Source organism: Ambystoma mexicanum, chromosome 1p (genome assembly GCF_040938575.1).
Source record: "Ambystoma mexicanum isolate Mex_15411 chromosome 1p, UKY_AmexF1_1, whole genome shotgun sequence".
NCBI classification, from domain to species: domain Eukaryota; kingdom Metazoa; phylum Chordata; class Amphibia; order Caudata; family Ambystomatidae; genus Ambystoma; species Ambystoma mexicanum.
Window position 1 is genome coordinate 1,118,910,534 of NC_090921.1, and position 15,708 is coordinate 1,118,926,241.

Consider the following 15,708-nt stretch of genomic DNA (forward strand, 5'->3'; position numbering starts at 1 on the left):
AGGTGATCCTCCCACACTGGTCCACACCCCCTGGGCCTGGATCCAAAGGCGATGGCCGTGCCCTGGCCACCTCAGAGAGAGATCCCCGGGGACTAGCAGGTGGGACACCCTCTGGTTTCTCACAGGGAGAATAACCAAGTGAATTTTCGCAAACAGGATTTTCAAGTGGTTGTCAATTGGGAAATTAAGGTATTTCTTGGTTCCTAATGATCACTTGATTCTCAGTTCAAGGCTAAATTTAATCTCAAGCATGTGTCCAGGTGATCCTTCATTTATTAAATATATAGAGCACTTGTCGTCAAAAGCGCTAATGCCAAGTTATCAAACAATGGTACAATCAAAAGAAGAGGCCAGATTGCGTGCCACGTATTGGCACATGTGGTGGGTATGTGTTGAAGTGCAGGTCTACTGGACCAAGTTGTTGGGTAGGATAAAGGAGGTGGAAGGGATTTCTCGTCCCTTGGACTCACTGCTTGTTTTATTTGGTGTTGAGAAGGGCGATAGGGAAAACAGGAGTTTACCTCATATTGTCATGATTCGCTCCCTTCGCTCACGTTCCCACCACTTGGGGGCGTGATTTGGGGTTTATTCCCTACTGGACTTTCCTTCCGAACCTTATGCTACAGTGCTGTGATGAATTGGGAGCGCTAAATCCTTATTTTCCAAACTACTTCCCTTCCGGATCCATTCCAGGTTTTTGGCAGCCAGTATGCTGCTTTAATGAAATCACTATGCTTCCCAGAACGCCTGGCCCATGCCTTCATCGCCACCCTTGCAGGACAAGGCTGGGTGGAGGATTGGCAACACCTGTGGCTGCAGGTGTAGCAAGCAGCACACCTGCGGCATGTGCTCGTTAAGTGTCATGATCTCTGCTTCCAAAAGGTCAGGGTTTTCCCAACTCCCTTGGAAGCAGATCCATAACCCAGGTTCCGAGTGCCAACCAGTCCCAATTGGGACCTTTTGGACCAGTCCTGGCGCCAGTGGCACCAGGCTCATAAATATGCCCATTCCCAGCGCTGGAAGCGCCGGGCTCATAATGCTTGGGTGGACTTACCTGCAGCAGACCATGCTGCTTACTTGCCTGCCAGTTGAGCCTCTGATCCTCTTCTGTTTGGAACTACTTTTCCTGTTGGGTGGGGCTGGAGCCACTCCCTAGATTCAGAACACTGGAACTCTTCTGGAAGGCAGGAACTCTTTTTTTACCAGGAACTCTTTTCTTTCTTAGGCGTGGCTGTGGAAGGAGACACCTAAGCACTACAGGAGGCTATTTAAACCACACCCGGTGGATGAATCTTGCTTTGCGTTATTCTGCACCCTCTGCAGCAGAACGCTCATCGTGTCTTCTGCATCCGGTCCTGGGCCTAAGGAAAAAGGCTTACCATCCTGAATCCAGTCTTCAGCAACACCTATAAAGACAAGAAAGAACAGGTTAGCATTCCGGCATCTGAAAGGCAAAGGCTTACCTACTCTTCGTGCGCTCCGGAGGTCTTCACACTGCATTCCGGCATCTGAAAGACAAAATCTTACCAACTCTTTGCACGCTCCGGAGGCCGTCGGCGCTGCATCTCGCATCTGAAAGACAAAACAAGGTGCGTTTAAAGACATTGGGGAACTTTAATACTCACGTGCCATTACTCCTTTCCACATCTAACCCAGTGGGTATCCCGGCACCCTGCAGCCGCTCCGTACTTGTACCTGCAAAATAAAAAGACAGAGCGCTTTGTGAAGCTGGCAACAAGCGCTTACTTACGTGCTTCCAGGCGCTTCTATTCATCACACGGGCTCCATCTTCAACTCACTTCAGCCCGTCATCCGCCATCGCCGGAACCCTGCAAAACAAGAGACATCATTATTAAAGACTTTAAAGACATTTGAGTTACTCGAAACTTACCGTTCGTGCAGTAAACGACAGACAGCAGTCCTCTGAAGTCAAGAGGCCTGCGCTACCTTTCCAGTGAAGAAACTGGCTACAGCACCCTGCCCCGAGGCAGATGGAGAGCTCGGCATTCACTTACCTAAGGTGAGAGCGTTAACCTGTGGGGGTCTACAGGAGAGGAGAAGAGGAAAGAGATAGGGACACCCCAATAACCCCAGTTCATTAACCCCGTATTTTCTATCTGCAGACATCTTACTCTGCACGTCAGGCATACAGGGCACAGAGGTCCAGCCCAAAGAGCCAATCGGGTGCTGCACATCACCTTTGAAGATACGGTAGTCGCCCAGTCAAGACCGGCGCCTCTGCGAGAATCAGGTGAGCGTTACATTAAGCAGGCTTAAAAGCCTCAGTTTGCTTCAGTCCAGCGCTGGTCATTGATGCAGCGTTCCTGTTTGTGACTGGGCCCTTGTTCCTGGTCCTTAGCCTTGTGCCTAGTTCCAAGTTTCTATTCCTTGTTCCTTATCCCTGGATTTCGAATTTATGTGCTTAATTGATTTCTGCTTCCCAGATTCCCTTTCTGTCTTCCTCTGTTTGCAGGCAGCATTTTTCAGTGCCTTCCCTTTTGGTGCAGCCCAGTTTGCCTGTGTTCTATATTTCTTTGACTTTGTCCTTTGCTGTTGTAAACCTTGATGCTTTAATCTTTCCTCTTTATAGATTAGCTTCCTGCCTTTTTCCTTGGATGGGTGGGGGAAGTTTGCCCTTGTAATTTCGTTTTCCCTGCTCCTGTTCCTTTACTTTCTCTTGGAATCCATTCCATGTTTTCCCTTGTACTTCTGCATGCATTTCCCATTGATTATTAGGTGTGGTGTGCGGTTGTAGCTAGCTCTTGTGTGAATGCCTATGTTTTCCTCACTATTCTGTAATCACTATACCTACTTGCCCCTTGTCTTGAGTCTTATGTATTTAGTTATCCTTCCATTGCTGTTACAGCCTTTCTGGGTCCCTGTTTGATCAACAGGGTTCGTAGGCTTGCTGACATTCAAGTGGTATGTCTCGACCTTGTGAGTACTGTTTTTAAGTTTCCTCATTCAATACCATCAGGCAGAGGTGTTGCTAGGTCTGAAAAAGACCTGGGGCTACACTGATGTCGGAACTGTCGGGACTGGGGGCTAGATAGCCTTTTGCTTGTAGCTCCTGGGATTCTATCCGGGGCTACAACCAAAAGATCAGGGGCTATATCCCCCTTATCCCCCCCTCGCAACGCTGCTGCCATCAGGAGTGTTAGATCACAGATCCTGTCGTTGCTTGCCCTCTGCATGGGCTTAGCGCTGTCAGTACCTGTAATAGCAATTGTGGGTAAGGAGCTTGCCGACTTTCCTTGCAGTCATAAGGAGCATCTAAGTGCTTACACCACATCCCTTTTCATATATTTTTATTGTTCTCACACTCTGTTTGCACTCCTAGGTTTTAGTATACATGAGTCTTGGTTCCTGTGTGTATGTTGTTTGACTCAAAGCTATTCACTCTGTGATTTTGTGCACATTTCCCTTGCCATATTCACTGCCTTTGTCCTTACCTGACAGAATGACCAGCCCACTATTACCATTGAATATGGCAAATTTAAGAAAGAAAGTTTCCCCTACATTTACCTGTGACAATCAAATCACTAGTCCTGACATAAATGAACTCCTTGTCACTAATGGGCATTTACGTGCAGAGTATTTTTCCCACAGGATAGCCCATCTTACATTGCCTGATCCCTGTTCTGTCTTTTATTCTGACCCAGATTCTATGTCAGCACGAGCCTTAGTAGCAGAAAACAACACACTGTTAGGCTTATTACACAAGAGTACCTGTGGTGTTGAACCCCATGATTCCAGTTATGCTTCACCTCAGATTGAACAGGTTCATGATACAAACATAAAGAATGGAGGGACTCCTTGCATAACTTCTGTTTTCTGCCCTCAGTCTATAGCACACTTCTCTGCACAAGTACATACTGTAGTCCCTAATGCCAAGAGGTCTAATGTCAATAGTTTGCTTATGGGATACATAGAACAAGTTGGTAAGAGAAAGAATAAGTCACAGAACCTGCAAGCAGTTAATGACAATGTACAATCGGTGCACATCGAGATTGCTAGTGCAGGATCAAGCCCTGATGCCACCATGCCTCCCACTGTGCGTACTGATAGCGATGTACAGTTTAAACAGGGCACAGTTTATGACAATTGTCCTGCTGTTTGTCAGGCATTGCAGTTAGCTGAATATTTACAAGCCACTCCTTTACCTACGATTTCCAGAGTAGCAGCCCGCCATAACCCTGAGCTTGCACACATGCAAACTTCTGATTTCCAAACACAATCCACAATGGTGGCATACACAGAATCAATCACTACAGTAGGCTTTGGCTCTGCTCTTGATCCAGCTGCTGAGACCGAAGTAGATGTTCAAGCTGATGTGGAAAACAATGCTACCTCTGTGTTCACTCTTCTTTCTGCTAATTTTGGTCACAACAGTCAGAGACATTACAGATTTCATGTTCTGATGGACCCATTCCACAGTATACAGAGCCAAAAACCCGACAGGCGATTCCTGAACTGTTGATTGTTAATCTGCCACTTTCAGAAGCTAAGACAGATGAATGGACAATTGACGAAATCCTGATTAACAGAGACTTTACTATGGTGATTCCTCTGGTTGAATTTGACTTCCATAAATAAAGAGATTCTGTCTCATCCACTAAGGAAAGGGACTGCAAGGGTACAGCTCGGTTTTTGGTTATTGGTGCCAATGAGTCGACTGCCCTAAAGGTGCCTTCCTGAAAGGACTTTCCAGGGATTCCACGGAGTAGTCCTTTAACAGGCAGTTGAACTCGTTGTGTAGCCGATGAGTTCTTTTTGCCAATGTACTCCTCAGGAGTACGTATGAACTGCCTGAGGAGTCTATTGGCCTAAAGATGGGTAACGCCTCAGGAACGCCGCGGAACTTTAACAGAAGTAGATGAACCCCATGGCAATAGGCAATGTAAGACGTGGTGGATCGTTATCCTGTGAGGAAGGACAAGGTACCAATAAAATAACATGAAAGATAACAATCAATTTGTAACAAAATTGACAAACATAGAAAATGGGAAGTCTTACCAAGAGATTGGGAACAGCATCAGTATAGAAGAAGTGTTTCAGAAGTCCAGAGAGAGAACATAATCCAATAATGCCTGACACCCACCGGCACGCGGATGCCTGAAAAAGTCCCACGGTGAAGTCTTAGGGTCTGAGCAATCAAAACCCTATACCCGACGAAACGAGGATGCCTAAGAGCGTTCACAAGGCAGTCTCTAGTCCAGAATGCCAGAGCAGGTGGTAACTGTTGTGGATGAGTAGATTGACAGGAAGCTGGTAGGAAAAAGCATGGATGAAAGGCATTAGTCTAGCTGTACGCTCAGCAGAAGTTCTTGATTCCAGAGGAGTTCTATGCAGACTTGAGGCAGGCTGGGTGTTGAGGACAAGGAAACAAAGTCAAATCACAAGAGGAAACAAGGTTTCAAGGCGTTCTGAGTTCCTGGCAACGTTTGAGCAAAATGTAAACAAATCCGGAGAGAAAGCAGAGAACGATGTTCATGACGAGGTCAGGTAGCAGAGCGGTCCACAAACAATGCAGACAAGGGCTTAGGCAAGGGAAATCCGTATAACGTAGCAAGATTCAAAGAAACACAGGCAATCACAAAGTAACGTAGGTTGTAGAATACCAGATTCAGAAGCAGCAAGTAAGTTGTGGGAGGAGGCTATGAAGGTAGAACGTTCTCACGTGACTGTGAGGAAACAGCTGGCCGTGCCAAAACACATGACCCACGGAACGCCAGCGTTTCCATGGCAATCCCCAACGCTCCCTGAAAGAAGTATGGAGCGATGAGGTAGACCGAAGTTCCCTAATCATGTGTCGTTTGCAACGGGGTAAGATGGGAGCCGCAGCACCAGAATACGATGACTTCTGGGGATGATGCAGAAGCCTAAACCCCTTAGTCTGCTGTGGTTTCTTGACACTTCCATTCCTGAGCCACAAATGTGTCTGTCGACTTCTGAGACTTCAGTCTGTCCTCCTACAACCATAGACTCTTCTGCGATCTAGTCCACAGCTCTGCAGTCATCTTTGGCACATGTGTCTTCAATCAATGAACCACTGCCATGTCTGCCATTTACTCAAGAGCCTCCTCCATGCACGTTGTCAGTTCCAAAGACCATAACATGTTTGTCTTCAGCCACCGAGATGGCTCAAGCGTGCATGCCTTCAGCCTCAAAATATCCTCTAGCATGCCTGGCTCCAGCTACAGCGACACATCCAGCATACCACTCTTCAGCCATAGAGCCTCCGGCAGTACATCATAAGTGCATGTCTTCAGTCCCAGAGCCTACCACTTGTCTGTCTTCAGTGCATGAGACACCTGTATCCTGCTTAGCCTCGCTGGCAATATCGGAGGTATACCTGTCCACACCGTCAGATTCTGCTGCATATTCTTCTGCTCCAGAGATTCCTCCTGAATCCCAACCATTTACTGTTGATGAACGTCCAGCCTGCCCTTCTTATGCTTCAGGGGGATCACCAGAATGCCTGCCTTTTACACAAGACGATTCTCCCAACTGCTTGACTTTAGCATCAGAGCCTCCCGAATATGCAGCATCAGTATATGAGGCTTTCGCCAGCATTCCTGCAATTTCCTCACCTCCCGCATGTCTGCTCTCGACAGAAAGGCTAACAGAGCATCTACCATTGTCTAATGCATGTTGCACTAGCCTGCCTTCCTCCTCAAGGACTTATAAGTGTCCACTCCCAGTGACTGAGTTTCCTGGGCTTTCCAACTCTGCTTCACATCCTGCAAATTCTTCATGCCTTTCTTCGACCCATGAGCATCTTCCTTTCCAGAAGCCTGCGTATGACTCTTCTAAACTGCAAGCTGATTCTATGCATTCCAGTCCATCTGCCTTTGCCCACAGGCCACCATTACCATCAGTGCCGCCTCCAAAGAAAAAGCACTCCTATCATGGAAAAATGATGCCTTGTTCGAGTGGCGGGCACCAGAAGACGGCTGTGGGAGGGGGTATACTGTCACGATTCGCTCCCTTTGCTCCCGTTCCCACCACTTGGGGGCATGATTTGGGGTTTAATCCCTATTGGACTTTCCTTCCGAACCTTATGCTACAGTGCTGTGATAAATTGCGAGCGCTAAATCCTTATTTTCCAAACTACTTCCCTTCCGGATCCATTCCAGGTTTTGGCAGCCAGTATGCTGCTTTAATCAAATGACTATGCTTTCCAGAATGCCTGGCCCACAGCTTCATCTCCACCCTTGCAGGACAAGGCTGGGTCGAGGATAGGCAACACCTGTGGCTACAGGTGCAGCAAGCAGCACACCTGCAGCGTGTGCTCGTTAAGCAGGTTTAAAAGCCTCAGTTTGCTTCAGTCCAGCGCTGGTCATTTATGCAGCGTTCCTGTTTGTGACTGGTCCCTTGTGCCTTGTCCCTGGTTCTCAGCCTTGTGCCTAGTTCCAAGTTTCTATTCCTTGTTCCTTATCCCTGGATTTCGAATTTATGTGCTTAATTGATTTCTGCTTCGCAGATTCCCTTTCTGTCTTCCTCTGTTTGCAGGCATCATTTCTCAGGGCCTTCCCTTTTGGTGCAGCCCAGTTTGCCTGTGTTCTGTATTTCTTTGACTTTGTCATTTGCTGTTGTAAACCTTGATGCTTTAATCTTTCCTCTTTATAGATTAGCTTCCTGCCTTTTTCCTCTGATGGGTGGGGGAAGTTTGCCCTTGTAATTTCGTTTTCCCTGCTCCTGTTCCTTTACTTTCTCTTGGAATCCATTCCATGTTTTCCCTTGCACTTCTGCATATATTTCCCATTGATTATTAGGTGTGGTGTGCGGTTCTAGCTAGCTCCTGTGTGAATGCCTGTTTCCCTCACTATTCTGTAATCACTATTCCTACTTGCCCCTTGTCTTGAGTCGTATGTATTTAGGTATCCTTCCATTGCTGTTACAGCCTTTCTGGGTCCCTGTTTGATCAACAGGGTTTGTGGGCTTGCTGACATTCAAGTGGTATTTCTCGACCCCGTGAGTACTGTTTTTAAGTTTCCTTATTCAATACCATCAGGAGTGTTAGATCACAGATCCTGTCATTGCTTGCCCTCTGCGTGGGCTTAGCGCTGTCAGTACCTGTAATAGCAATTGTGGGTAAGGAGCTTGCCGACTTTCCTTGCAGTCATAAGGAGCATCTAAGTGCTTACTCCACATCCCTTTTCATATATTTGTATTGTTGTCACACTCTGTACTCCTGGGTTTTAGTATACATGAGTCTTGGTTCCTGTGTGTATGTTGTTTGACTCAAAGCTATTCACTGTGTGATTTTGTGCACATTTCCCTTGCCATATTCACTGCCTTTGTCTTTACCTGACACATATGGTACACTTCCTATTGGCGCCTAGAGCGTGCCTGGCTGGCCAGTGAAAGAGGTAGAGGTTGCCGAGTCAGGGGCAATGGGTGTCTAAGGTGAAGGATATTTTACTGATGGGAAGGATTATGGCGACCCTCCACGGGTGGTCGAGGGGGCAAGTGCCAAGCTTGAAATGGGCTGATTGGGGTGCCTTAATAAAGACATGGGGGTGTGAGCGGTGTTTGGTGGATATGTAGACGCGCCACGCTAGGAGCTGGCTGAGGTAAATGGTCTGCTCCCTGTCCGTGTGGAACGCCCCGGTTTTGTGGGGTACATTGCCTTAGGGGATGAAATGTAGCTATATGAACACTTTTGATTTTTTTTTTCTTTTTTAGTACACCATTTGATCTCCATTTGGTGGTGTTACAAGGTTTGCCGGAAAGTGGGAAGGAAGGTGGGGGTTCAAAGGATGAGGTGGTTTGTGATCTTGCTGATTTGGTGTATTCCTCGCATTTTCCTTTGTGTGAAAACCAATACAACGCGTGGGAAGGAAGGTAGGGGGCAAAGGGTGATGAATTGGTTTGTGATCTTGCTGATTTGGTGTATTCCTCAGATTTTTTTTTTATGTTTGGAAACCAATGCAAATTTGAAATGAAAAAGACAGACCAGTTACAACAAAGAGAGGGGATCAAACACAATTGTAACCAATAAAAATAGCAGGTAAGTGATGAGTCTTGCGATAAGCCTGGAAAATACAAAGAGAAGAAGAGCAGATAGAAAGAGGAAGGGAATTCCAATGTTTAGATGCAAGAAGAGCAAAAGACCGAAAATGAGAGGATGCACATTGGGGTTTGGGGACCGTAAGAAGAAACTGATTCTGGGAATGAAGAGAACGAGTAAGAGAGTAGAAGTACACTAGTGAAGAGAGAGGAGGGGGAGCAAGACCATGAGTCCATTTAAAAACAATCAGGAGAAAGTGTTAAAGAAGATCGGCGAAGCGAGATGGAGAGCAAGGCAGGTTCAATTGAAGAACAAGGAGACAGAGAAAAAAGATGAACTGAAGAATTATAGATAGAACGAAGAGGAAGAAGGTTGGCGGCAGGAAGACTAAGAAGAAGAGATGAACAATAGCCAATGCGTGAAAAAAACCTGAGAGACGAGAAGAAGCTTAGAAGAAGCTTAGTGGCATGGAAGGAGAGATAAGGTCGAGCACGATGGATGGTAAACAAAGCATAACGACAGGAACTGGCCGTAGAGGAAATATATAAAGAAAACAAGAGAGAAGACTCAAAGATGACACCCAAGTTATGAGCAGAAGAGAACGGGTGGGAAGAGGGCGGAACGGAAAGAGCAGGGGAGAGAGGGTAGGAGAAATAGGGTTAGCAGGAAAAAAGAGCACCTTGGGTTTCAAGAGATTGAGATGAAGAAAATTAATCACCCACTCGTTAAATGATTAAATTAACACTATTTAAAATGTTACCATTCACAGTAAAAACATTCTATAACATCACAGGTAAACAACGAACTAACCATACTGCTAGAATGGAGAACATGTCAAATCGCAGCATCGTCATACCCCAGGACTATTAATTCGCAGCTATACATTTTGATTCCATTTAAAGTGCTGAGCACCACCCTCCATAGTTGTCCTAGGAATGGTCTGTCTTTGCCATGCTTTCTGCAAAATACAGCTAAGGCCGAAAAAACTGCTGGAGTATCTGAGGGGAGCAGAAACAAAAGTGCAGCATGTCAACACCTAATGCCACTATCTCGCAAGCAAGGTTTGCCCGGAGATCATTAAATAGTGAGCAAACCAAAATGAAATGGGATATGGTTTCAAGCCCGCCATATACACAATTGAATTTTGGATCCTCACCCGAATTAGAGTTCCAGAACAGAATCCCAGCCCCCACAGGCAAACAATTGAGTCTGGCTTTGGTAAAAAAAATGCTCTGTGCGAATGCATAGTTACCAGCCTCAAATATTACACAGCTAAACCATTGTGGGGTGCTAACAGTAAATAAGCCTTAACTTGAGTTTTTGACAGCATATCGTTTTCCCTTAAAGACAACAAAAAGGATAAAGTGCGATCTTTAATGAGCGTCTTCAGGAGACCACTCAGCTGTCCGGGATCACTAAAATGGGTTGCCAGTGAAAGCTTACATAACAAGGACTTTATATGCGTCGAGCAGCCAACATTTCTGAAACCATTTTGGGTAATTATATTAAAAATGTAATCCCTCGTTAAAGGGCTATAAGTACCTGCCCATAAAGAGGCCCACTATGCAAAAGGTCTTATAAAGATATCATCTGCCAAATAGGTCAGGCCTGTTTCCAAATGCACACTTTTTTTTTCAGGATTTAACATAGTCATGTGGGGCATCCCAAAAATTGGAAAGATTTAATAAAACGGTTAACATTTCCCTGATATAGGCAAACCATTTATGATTTATGACTCCTAATGTCTTTAGGACATCTACAAGAACTGCCCTATAACAATGAAGATCTTTGGCATTCCACAGCCGAAGCCAGTACATAAGGGGTTTCATCCTGGCTTAGTGATCAATGCCTGTTAAGCCTAGTTCCAGTTTAACTCGGGCCGAAGGTGCACTGTTGGGAAGGCCCATCGAACGTTTTCATATTTTATTTCCTCCAATTACAACCTTGCCAATATTACTGTCTCGCCACATCTCAGATACTTATAGAACAGCTGGGGCAGCCTGGATCTTATAGGCTTCTAGTGCCCCTCTCTCCTTCCCAGCGTGGCACTGCTCTTCTCAATTTGCGGGCACTAATTAAGATTTTTACACCACTGTATGCCTAAATATTGGAATGATCAACGCATTCCAAAACAACATCACTTGGGGCAAATGTCATAAACCCCATCTTGCCAGACATTTAGTAGAGCAAACCATATGTTTTGGTCGTTGTATTGTTAATTTTTCAGCCCTTCTCTTTGCACATTTTCTTGGACAAATTCAGTTGACCCTGCAGACTTGAGGGCGTCTCAGAAAATAGGACCGCGTCATCTGCAAATAAAAGGATGCCTCGCTTGGTGCCACCTAGGGTGAGAAAGTGTGATTTTAATTTATTTGTATCCACTGCTATATCATTGATATATAGGAGGATCAGCAAGGTTGCCTAGAAACAGCCTTGTCTCACACCCTGGGTTACATTAATTCTGCTAATGCACTCGCCACTAGAGGTCAAAGCGAACTACTGCATAGTTATCATTATAGGGAGCTCGAACGATATTCAACAAATTAGCCAGGTATTGTAGCTGGACTAAAACATTCCATAAGATGTGTATGAGGAACAGTGTCAAAGGCTCTTTGAAGGTTGGTAAATGCTTGGTAAATTGGTTGTTTGTCGAGTATCACCCTCTTTTGGAAGATCTGAAACTTGATTGTGCTTCTGACAAAATGTGATGCCTGTGAATCTACTCTTCCAGTCTTTATAAAATTCACTAAGAGAAGACTTTTGCCAGGAAATCTGGTAACAAAATTGGTCAGTAGTTATAAGGAAGCTTCCGATCTCCTTTTTAAAAATAGGGACGATAACGGCACCGCTCCAACTATTTGGGACATAATTTAAAAGCAAAATGTCATTAAAAATGGCACCCATATTTCTAATTCATTTAAAAAAAAAAAGGTCCACCAGAAGACAACCTAGTCCAGCTGTTGCTATGCTGTGACTTCAGAGACACTAGAACATCTTCTCCTCTGGGGAAAAAAAAATATGTGTCTGCAACTGACACCCTTCCATGCAGCCAGCAATGTTAATGGAATTCTCAACCAGAGACTTTGTCACATAAACATTTTGGAAATGATCAAGCCATGTAAATTAATTTATATTATTTCCAGGCATGTGACATCCTCGAAGGGATCCTTTACTGACGATGTACAAAAGTCTCTCACATTCGTGTTGGGAGCAACTATGGCTAATGCTGACCAGAGAGTGAGTTGGTATTCTGCCCTTGTCCTTTGAATTTGTTTTTTTAATAGAAATGTCGCATTCCTACCACAGCTATGCTCACAACCCTCTTATAGATTTTAGTTCCACAAGAGTGCTCTTTTCGCTTTGCGGCAGTCTTGGTCAAACCATCCCATTTTAGGAGTTGCGGGATTAGGAGTCTTTGTAAAAGGTTTCGAGACCAAGAGTCGGGTGATTTCAACCGCTTTGTTATAGAAATGTAACGGTCATTGGTTTTGGGATAGTAATTTAGTATCTATCGCTCATAGCTTGAAATATAATTCAGCAGGAGTATTCGAATTATTGATAGATGACCATCTTCCCATCTTCTAGTTACTTGAGTTGTGCAAGTTAGAATTATGTGCTAACAGAGACAACTCCTTTTTACATGGTATATCTATAGTGAATGCTCTTATAAGAGGATCATGGTTGCTGTCTAGTGATATTACTTTAAACCAAGACCAGTCTCCATGCCTCTACTTTTACTAAAACACACCGAAAAAGGCTGCATTTGGTTAGATTTCTATATGTAGGTCATGTCCTTCTTAAACCCACAATTGCATGCACTTAGGGCATAAACAGAAAAAGCTGCCCCTACAGAACTTGCTAGAAGGTATCTACACAGTTGAAAGAAAAGCTGTACATCGAGGACTCCCCATATTTTGTCTTCCAAGACAGACAGGGAATTATTGGTCTGAAACTGGCAGCTTAGATATCCCAAGATTGCCACGAAAGCTTTAGTCGCTTTCGTAAACCGATGATACAAGAGATCTAAGGCTTTTTACAGCTCTTTAACTGCCTTAATATTAGGGTGCAAATACACATTCAAGAAAACCAACCCCACCCCCTTTGACTAAAATTAAGAGACCCAAAAGATTTTACTCGTCACTCCCTATTCGGTGCTAACCCTATAATAGAAGACCTCATTATGGTTGGCCCTTCTGTACCTTAATGGGCAGGCGATAAAATGTTAGGTAACCAAGTTTATGTATCAGATGGCTAATTCATGCCAGTACTCATCGGGTAACTTGCTCTGGAGCCCACATATATTCCAAGAGAGCATGTGGAATTGTATCGAGGAAAACCCTAGATTAGAACAACAAAGGTTCTAAAAGGGGGTTGAATTTGCAATCTATTGCCAAAACCCTTTCATTGGAGTCTTGCAGAAAACATGAGACACATAGTTAGGGGGATCTATATATGACTTCAGATAGATTTGCTTAAGCCATACCTTGGGATGGAGTAGGTTTAGGTGTGTGCAGTATGACAGGAAAATACTGGCGAAACTGAATGTTAAAATGTTTGGTTAGTATAGTACATAATTCAATGGTAAGGAAGCCATGCACCAGGGCAGCATTTCTATGTGGATAACATCCCACGGCATGTTATTTGGGCCATGGTAACGTTTTACTTGCAGTATGTAATAGCCAGGACACCTCTTTCTCGACTCAACATTCTCTGCTATTTTTTTTTTAGTTTTATTTAGTTTTTTTTTTCATTTAGTTTATGCAAACTTTTTGAAAATGTCAGAAAAAAAAAGAAAAGACAAAGCCACTTGTCACCTTTTACCTAAATTCTAGCCTTTAAAATTAGTCTGTTATGTACATCCTTATAGGTACTTCACTTGTCCTGTAACATATTCTTCTACTCATTGTTAGGATAGACTATGACTCAAGTGTCCTTTACGTGAATCATCACGGTTCCATTCTTTCTTACTTTCATACATCGCTATTCAAATATATGGGCTTGTCTCTAGTTTGATTTGAATTTGCTCCAAAAATCGCATCATGCCAATCATCAGCGTTTTGCTTTCCCCAATATGCAGTTGTTTCCACCATTCTTCGGAGTTGTACGTCTGGAATGCGCTCATCACCTTCCCCAAACAGTTCTCACGTTGAACTCCAAGTGCCGAACAAGACAACACCAGGTGTTTTAAATTTTCGTCATCCTTTACACAGAATCTTCATTTTACATTGCTTTCTGGGATCATCTGACGATGTCTTAAAATGTCTTTGGTTTCAAAGATGTTCAAACGGAACTTTAAGAACAGCCTTCTTAAGCGTTTACAAGATGATAACATCAGATATTTTGGGAGTGTATTGCGTTTTTTGGCTTCAGATGGAATATTTTGCATGGATTTATGGATTGATCTTCTCTCTTCGATTTCGATCCAATCGAGGTCAAGCAATTTTTTTTTCACTGAGTTTGGATTGTACCACATTCTCTGCTGTTCCATCTTGCATTTTCAGAACTTCTGTCATTAAAATAAATGTTTTTGTAGAGATATTAATATTTGATTCGGGATAGTTGATTTTTTATGACTACTTTTCTTTTCTCGTTTTGGAGGGTTCATTTTTACATTTCCATTCTGTTCCCTTTTCAGTGGTCTGGACTTAGAGGCAAATAAATCTTTTAAATCAGAGTTAAGGTTAATGTAACAAAGTATAGAAATAACGTTAAGATGTAAACACTCCAAACCACTACAAATCCAACCTGAACACTCACTTAAAGTATTAGACATGTTACAGCAATACCATAATTGAAGTGAGCGCTGCGGTTGGATTTGTGAGAACTGTAATCTGACTAGTTAAGTGTAGTGAAGCAGCTAAATACAAGATGGCTTTGAGGTAGAATTGAGGTGGAGGAGGAGGTTGAGAGCAGTTTCAAGATTTTCAAATGAGTTAAAGATTTGGGGAAAGTTACCAGAAGTGTTTTGAATAAACCTCTAAGAAGAGCAGAGAGATTGATTCAGAGACACTTGTATAAAGTTGAATGCTGAAAGAAGAGACTGTTAGAGGTATTGAGGTAAACCCAGAGTTCATGAGGTGTGAACTGGAAGCAGAAGGATGGATTGGGATAGGGCAAGTGCGCAAGAAGGAAAAGAAAACGGGTAGCTGGGCATGGGAGTTGGGAACCTCGTCTTAGAGGTACAGTCACCGAAGTTGGTCATCGTCTTAACCTACCTACCTTTTCTGGCCGGCATTTGAAACTTTCGGTGTTGCTGCTCTCTTCCCCAGGCTTTCATTACTTTGCTGGACAGCCAGAATTGATATAGGAGAGCATGAACGAGGATCAAATAGTTGTGGTTTGCAAAAGAGACAAAGCACGAAGGACTCGAAAGACGAAGCCCCAAATTAGGGAAAAAATGGGGAGACATCCACTTGAGATAACTACTGGGTTGTACTCTCCAAAAGGCTCCAGCAGATGGTGAGAAACAGTATTATGAAAACTTAGGGATTTTTTATGGAGGCTTTTTTGCAAGACCTTTCTTGGGAATGGAGCACTGGGAGATACCAGACGCTGAAGAAAAGCAATTTTTCACTTAACTCTAAACATTTAGTCAGTTCTGATTACCTGATCAGTCCTGACAGTTTAGTTTAGCTTTACTATAGCCCATTTTGGTATTTTGGCTGACACTGTAGAGAACCCTTTTAAATCAC